The 8042-nt window shown below is 47.0% G+C and overlaps 1 long non-coding RNA gene across 1 annotated transcript in view; it reads left to right on the plus strand.

Moving 5' to 3' along the window:
- The window catches only part of LOC128149348 (uncharacterized), a 64020-nt gene extending 57113 nt beyond the window's left edge, over nucleotides 1-6907 (plus strand). Inside the window, exon 4 of the long non-coding RNA XR_008237618.1 lies at nucleotides 291-6907. This is a non-coding gene — a long non-coding RNA (uncharacterized LOC128149348). The remainder of the gene's footprint in view (nucleotides 1-290) is intronic.
- Nucleotides 6908-8042: the final 1135 nt, after the last annotated feature.

Here is an 8042-nt window from a genome sequence, read left to right on the forward strand (position 1 = left end):
TCCACGTCTGGGCAGGGGGACACGTGTGAGCATGGAGGCATGCTCACACGTGTGGGTGACGGAGGGATGTTCTGCTAAACTGCAGCCGTGATCCCAGACACCCAGTACAACCGCTCCAGTAAATCCCCAATTTTTTTTCTTTTTCTTTTTAAACAGGGAAAATTACTCTTGGAAAGGTTAAATTAGCCACTACGGGTGGAAGGGCTGCTAGGCTGAAGCATGATCTCAGCAGATTTCAGAGAGGATGAGGTTTTAACATGCAGTGACAAAAGCGGTCTCCTCTTCCTCAGATGTTTCTGCAGCAGAACGACTGTCCAGTGGGCACTCAAGTGCTAAACGGGAGCAGACATCACCCTTCGGAAATGCCTTGCCTGGATCCTTGCCTGCCCTTCCCAGCGGGAAGCTGCCTGAAGGCTGGACCACCAGCCAGCAGGACCGGGAAAGGTGCACACAGGAAGATGCTCTCTGTCCATATTTAGTTTTATAGGACCTACAAAACACAGTGCTACACAGGCTGTACTTCAGCTGCATCCCCATCGGTTTGGCATTTACCTCCATAGACACAGTATTCTTGCAGCACACACAAAAAAATGCCTTTCTTGATGCAACTGTTTATTCCCTGAAGGCACCATATGGGACAGAAACCTCAGAGAAAGGGAAACAAACTGTACTTTTCCATGCGACTCCAATTATTAATATTCCAGTATTGGCCGAGCACTTGTAGAGCTGTAATGAGAACATCCTCTTATGCGCCATTTCCAGAATTTATGCACAACAAGCAATACATAAATATCAATTAATGAAGCAACTACAGAAAAATTAATTAAAACATGAGAGGATAGAAGCCTCTATTCAGCCCCCTAAAAAGGAAAGACATGTTCACAAACCCCTCCCTCCTGCTCAGAAGAAAGCTCTCAGTTCCAGAGGAAGGAAACCATTAATTTTTTTTAATTGCACAATACTTTTAAATTAATTTCCATAAGCACCACAAACAGCAAATGGGGGAGGGAAAATCAAAGATTTCACAATTAAATTAGTACTTGGGAGCTGTCTCTTGCTTGTTGGTTACGATCCAAACTCCCTATATCCCGTAACTTGACTGTGGTGACAGACGTGCAGACAGCAAGCGGCAGCCTGGCTGTAGTCCTCCATGAAGTCCATGATGTCATGGCTTTACTAATGGCACCTAAACCTATAAATCCACAGCTATAACCACTAACACTTTAATTAGCCTAAATTAAAATTAAACACTGTAAAAGAAGACAACTGAAGGTGAAATCCAGACATGGAGAGGTTGCATTTTTTTTCTGCCCGGTGTTTCAGCCACAATCTGGACAGGGTTTGCCAGCAGAAGGTGGCAAGCGGAGTTGGCCCCGTCTCCAGCGCAGCCACAGGAGCCTCTCCATCGACCGTCCCGAGACAGAGCTCATCCTGCTGGAAGGAAACGATGAACAAAGCAGGGAAATGGGCAAGGAGCAGCTCATGGGCTGGTCAGGCGGAGAGCCATGGACCATGCTTGGCAGCCAGCATGGGCAGGCTGGAAAACCTCCTGCAACCTGCTCTCCCTCCCCCCACCCCCCCCGAGATGACATCTGCAACTCTATTTTCCTTTTTTCTGTGTGTCACGGTGATCATCCCTTTGGGTTCCCGAAGAGGCACGAGCTGTCCTGGTGCCAAGGAGCTGACAGCCACAGTCAGCCAGGCACTGGACTTCAAGACCATCGATTGCAAACTGCAAACCACTCTGATCCTGTTTTTCCTCAGACTTTTCCAGCTGAGAGCCAGGGATGCCTGTTCACTTTCAGTGGAGAAAAAGTGGATCAGCGTGACTGCCTTTTATAGAAAAATAACTGGAAAATAGGACAACTCAATGATGCTTTTCCTGCTTTTCCAAGATGTGCATGAGACCTGCACGCACAGAGGGGATGACCGCACTAACACTAGGATAAATAAAAGCCACACTGTCCTCTGCACAGCTGTATACATCTAAATGATTAAAATACTAAATCTTGGGGGCTCAGGGTGCTCCAAGTGACCAACTTAGTGGAAGACCTCTCCAGTGCCTCCCGAGCATCCCCTCACCCCCCCCCGGTGACCATTACAGCAGTGTTTGCTGTACACCGCAGTGCTCTACAGAAACGCTAGTTCATGGACACATGGCTTATCGGTTACATTACAAAAACATCAGCACTAACACTACGCGCTTACTTACCGCCTTTTATCTGAGGGACTGAAAGCGTTGGACCCTCATTAACCGTAGCAACCATAATGACAATATTTTATTTCGCCAGCACCCAGTGCTGAGGTTCCTGAGTGTTTTTCTTCAGGCAGCACCCTATTGACTTTGCGTGCGGCTGGAGGTTTGCCCAGCTTGGTGCCGAAAATCGGTTCGAGCCAGCACTTCAGGAACTGATCAACGCTGCTTTCATCCCAGGAGTTCAAGGTGCTTAGCGAACAACTGAACTTCATTTGACCTACAAAATACAGTATGTTTTACTGCATCTACCTCAAAGACTGGTGAACGGATGCAGATTTGCTAAAAATCACTGCACATGTGAGCCCGGGTGTCAGGAAAGAGCTGCCGAAGGCACCGACCTCCAGGCCATGCCTCGTCCCCAGCCATCCCCTCCTGCCCTGCCCAGGCAAAGGCCACTGCTGCCTTCCTAACACTTTCCCTCCTCGGCTAGGAGCTGCTCTCAGATTATTTTGCCTTCTACAGTTATTTATTTAACATCAAAACCACTATCCATTAACCACTAATGGGTAAAAATAGTAATATTTTGCATGGGCCTGGGGTTTCCTCCTCAAAGATCTTTACAAACAGTATGAAACCAATTCTCACAGCGAGGCGGGCAGGTCAGTACCTACATTAATGTATATGTATTCCCGCAAATGGCTGGGGATGATGTTCAGGATTTACAACTGTACAACTGAGAACTCCGTCAAGACCTGGGGACGGCAGCGGTTGGGTCACGACCAGAGCTCAGGGTTACCAGAGTCCCCAGCTGCGGCAGGGTGAACCCAGCCTGCGGCTTTATTACGCCCAGACCACGTTATTTTGCTCTTTTCCCTTCTTTCTGTCCCTGTCAGAGGTACTTAGAGCTGTGCTAATAGCAGCTGGTTCATCAATCCCCTCCCTGCTGGCAGGGAGTAGCTGTGCCTGGGGCCGTGGCCGAGCATCCCAGTGGCAGTCAGCCGCGGCGAGCAGTGCCACGGCTCTGCCTCCACCAGGGACCACGACGCCTTCGCTGCCTGCAACCCTGCCTGGCGTCAGCTCACACGCCGGGACGAAGCAGGGCGTAGAGCCTGTTTCCTCATTTAACAGAACTTGTTAATTTTTCTCGTTTATAACCTGCAGCATTATCAGCAGCAAATTACCGCTATCGATAACTCATTAGCAAATAAAATGAAAGACAATGCCACTGACATCTGTATGAAGCCATGTCTGAGTGGCTCTGGCTCCTGCTTATTGGGCTTTTAGTATTCATTAAGGCCGGTAAACGGTATGTGCTTAAAATGCTGATCTACGCAGCATGTGTTGAACTCTCAATCTGCATTAGCTGAGACAGCGGCTTATACCAACTCTGCTGCCTAACTAACTTGATTTATCATAGTTTCCTAAGCTCTGTTTATGAGGCTGTTTTGTTTGTAACGACTTAATATTTTTTTCACATGGGAGAATTTATCAACATCTGTGCATCACATTGCATCGGGCGTCCGGGTGGCCTTGATTGTACTTGTAATGCCAGAGCAGAGCTGGGGTGGTGAGTTGCTCTGCCGGGAACCCTGTGACTGCTTTCCAAATGACAGCTAATTTAAAAGGTGGTGCTTCCTCTGGCTGTTAGTCTCGATAGAAGGAAAAACACATTATCATTTCCTCTCCTGTCCTTTCTCCGTCTCGTTGAGAAAAAGGAGCGCAGGCAGCGAGAAAGGCAGTTGGGCTGGGGAACTCCCTTCGATGGGTTGCCAGCCAGGTCAAGCGGCAGATTAAAAGATGGGTTGGACATCAGTACTGATAAAAAATGTTATTTGTGCGTGCCACTAGGCACTGAGCACGCGGGATACTATTCTGACATTGACTGTGTCCTCTCCAGCCAATTTGACCCTGACCAGATAAGACGCTCTGTGCTGTTCTGGCTCCTCTTATCTCTTAAGGCTGCAGCCCCATCACATCAAGGGTACGCAGAAACTGTTCCTTAGCACGTGTACCCGCAACATTTTCACCTGGTGCCCTCAAAACCTGGCTCACAGTCTCCCAAAAGCGTGACCTCAGAGACACTTTGTGCAAGGCATATTGCTATTATGCAAAGACCGGCCATCTTATAGAGGCTTAATGATATAATCAAGTGTCTTCCAGTGGCCTTGGGATCCTTTCTGGCTTCTCTTTTGCAAACTGAGGCAGGAATTCCTGAGAAGGAATTCCCTTACAGAGAAAACGTCTCTATGCATTTATGGCTTTGGGGGTTTTTTAAAGTCAGGAAAAAAAAAGCTAAATATTAAAACATCAGAAGCTTTCTCTGATAGGGGATTACATCCAGCTTTACTAGAAATATGTGTGGTTTCCTACTTATCTGCCTCCAAGGGTGGAAGACAGACATCAGTGTCTCCAGAGAGGCTGGGATGGAAACATCAGATAACCTAATTGTGAAACGCTTTGGGCTTAGAGCACACAAGGCTCTTCTGGGTCTTGCTGATGGCATTGGGAGCTTATGTCGGTGGCAGATATGAACCCAAACCACTGGGCTCCCCACAACGCCTGCCTCGAAAAACCTTCAAGGTGGTGGCACCTTTTCAGGCCCCCGCGCTGCCTGGCTCCTCGGCTGGTTTCACCCTGCAGCAGGAGAGCACCTTCTGTCCGAGCTGCGTCCTCGCTCCTTAGCAAACACGTCCCCCTTCCCATGTGAGAGGGAGTTTCCACTGCCGTCAGCTAGCCTCATGGCTATTTTGCAATAGCAGTATGTGAGAACAAAGGCTCCAAGTTCCTGAAATAAATGTAGGGTTTTTTTCATGACGATTAGAGTATTTCTGTGGAGGAATTGCTCCTCCCTGCATTGTCTATAGCTTTGCATGCCTTGAAGGCTGCCTTTGGAAAGTCCATATGTATTTCATACCATTAAACATTTGGATCAAGATTTTGATCCACAACATAATGCCACTATTATTATTGTTTTTATTACTCTGTTTCCATGTGCATTTGGGGGACTTCGGTTCTTAAAAAGAAAGATCAGCGTGTGGCCCTGTTACAAGGTCACACCTTGGAAAAAATGAAGGGTGACACATGCACAGTACCAGAGAAATCCTTGACATATTCCTTTTAAAGGTGATACCAACAACAATATTTAGTATGAGCAATTTCTGTTTGGAACAGACAGCAAAAGTTTCCCTATTTTCAAGCAGAATAATAGCTCTGCTTTTTGTCTGTTCTCAGTAATTTAGACTAAATGAAATATGGTGCGTGGGTAACACAGGTACTTTTTTCACCATTAGGAAAATTCCCAGTTATTGGGAAATTTCTTTGGCTGGACCATAGACAAAAATCAAGGAAGATGACTATTCTTCTGACTTGGAAAAAATAAATATTTGATGCTGCTATTCAGAAGCTGACTGACCCACATGAAAAAGCCACCTTTGAGCTGCACAGGGCATCAGTAAGGGGAATAGAGAACCAAGGTGCTGCTCATCCAATTTCAGATCTCTTCATGCATCAGATCGGTGTCACAGCAATGGGTAGCAGTAGTCCTCTTGTAAACACACTTTACTAGGTCACACAGCACATTTGTTTCCAATTTACTTATTCCTGGAATTTGGCATATAACTTCTTATCCACAGCGTCTGCGGAAAGTTTTATTAGAAGGGGAAAAGCAGTGAATAAGAGTCACCAGTCCTGGATTTGATTCCTGGCTTGGCCACTAACTCAGGCCATCATTATGCCAGCCACTTGGTTATCTGGCTTCATGCATAAAGACTTGCAGGGCTGGGGCAATAATACAGGACTTTGGGGGAACATCTCTTTGTCTCTCCATTTACCCACATATAAGATATCTCTAAGAATACTTCTCTCCCAAGGTTGAGCTGACATTTATGGGTTTGCTTGGAAATCTTGGAGGGGAAGTGTTATTAAAGCACAGAGAATGATTATTAACTGATGGAAAGGTATTTTAATGAAATATGTTGGCAAGCTTCCCTTTACTGTACAGTGCCAGTGTTAAATAGGCTGCTTGAAGAGCTGCATATCTTCGCTTTCGGAGTGACTGGCTGAGAAATAATCAGAGCTGCTTCCCCCAGCGCACTTGTTGCTAGGTCGTTCTTGTTTCTTGCTGTCTCCTCAATAAATTCACTGTCAGCTCAAAAGCTGAAGGAATCCGTAGTTGTAACATGTAATCCTTAAACGAGTTTCTCACCGTTGGGAAGCATTTCTCTGGTGGTCCAAATGACACGTACTCCCCTTACATGACCAGCCCCAGAAGCTCAGCCAGCTCTGTGTCCCAAAAGCTCTCACTGGTCCCAACTGCTCCATGGCATCTGCGCTTTGGCTTAGCCCGTGCAGGATAAACGGCGAAGGGATGCAAAGGGAATCAGAAGAGATGCAGAGACATGATTTTTTGGGGGATGAATTTCTTAGGAAGCATCGGTGGTGCTGGTGGCATGAAGCTAAGCTGGGGTCTGACACCATCACGGTAGTGCGGGGTGATCCCTCACCCGCCCAGTCCCCGGGCATGGTCCCTCTTTGTGAGGTTTGGGTTTGTTTCACTTGTGTGAAGTTGTTTTCCAGCTGCGGAAAGCACGAGGAAGCAGTGGTCATTCGTGAAGGTCGATGAGCAGACTTGCAGCAAGCAGTTAAGCTTTCCCCAGCCCTTGGAGCAGCTGTGCTGGAGATGGGAAACTGCTGCAAGTTCTCTTGCAACTGGTGGGCATGTTACTAGATACCATTTCCTTGCGAATTACTTTTGCTGGAATTGGACGTAAATGTGCTTTGTTGAGAGGACCATTCCCCCGAGCTGTCCTCATCCAGAGGCAATATGTCATCTAAGCCAACTGCTGCAGACTGAGAAGGCCTCCATGCAACCCACCCAAATATTCCTGTATCACAGTCACGTCCTCAGCATCAGCAGGGGTAGCAGCTGTTTTTCTTCAGACAGTTTTTTCCCTAGGTCTGTAGAAAGAGGTGACTTTGGAGGAATCTCCCAATTCCTCACCCTGAGAGCTTTGGGTTAGCCATAAACTCTGGATACAGGCTGGTATCTTCTTTGCTCACACCAGTCCTGCTGTGTGCCATGGAGAACTGAGAACCAGAATTTTGTTTTGTGGCCATCTCTAGCTGTTATCACATCTCCTGGCATGGGAAATAGGTTGGTAAGTCCTCCTGTGTTCATTGAGCCCCTGCTAGGGTGCAATATGAGTGGGAAACCAAAACAAACCCCAAAACCCCTGCAAGCAGAGATCGTTGCAGAAAGATTGACTTCTGCAACCCAGTGCTACCTTCGAGGAACGCAGTGAAAGCCAGCCAAAGACACCATCTGTTTGTGGTGGAATGTGTAAATTTATATCTATTTCTGAATTCTTGAGTTATGAAACTGGAAATGTCTCAGCTGCAGTGTGCATAGTACATGAAACAGCATGGAGATCCACTCTGTGTTTGATCCCAGGACACGTGGAGCGCCTACTCATATTGAAACTAAATGAGGCAAGACCGTAGCAGCCAGCAGGAACCATTGCAAAACTTCTGTGTCTCCTGGGGCCTCTGCAAAGCTCTTTCAGAGAACTCACCAGGGCTTGCCATGGAAAAGGAACAACTACTTGAGGAGTTGATGAGCCAGTTTCCCAGACTATGTATCAGGCATTTCCAGTGCCTTTTCCCCCCCAAATCAGCTAGGTTTCTGATTATGAATCACTCAAATTTGCCTCAGCCAGAAGTCTGACTGTACGGTCCTAAATTTCGGTTCTTCTGTTCTCTCACCTCTTCTCCTTCTCTCAATGCCTGTTCCTCAAAGAGAGGGTGACTTTTTCACCTCCAACCTCCTTAAAATGTTTCGGAGGGATGC

The sequence above is a fragment of the Harpia harpyja genome, chromosome 12 (assembly GCF_026419915.1).
Source record: "Harpia harpyja isolate bHarHar1 chromosome 12, bHarHar1 primary haplotype, whole genome shotgun sequence".
Taxonomy (NCBI): Eukaryota; Metazoa; Chordata; class Aves; order Accipitriformes; family Accipitridae; genus Harpia; species Harpia harpyja.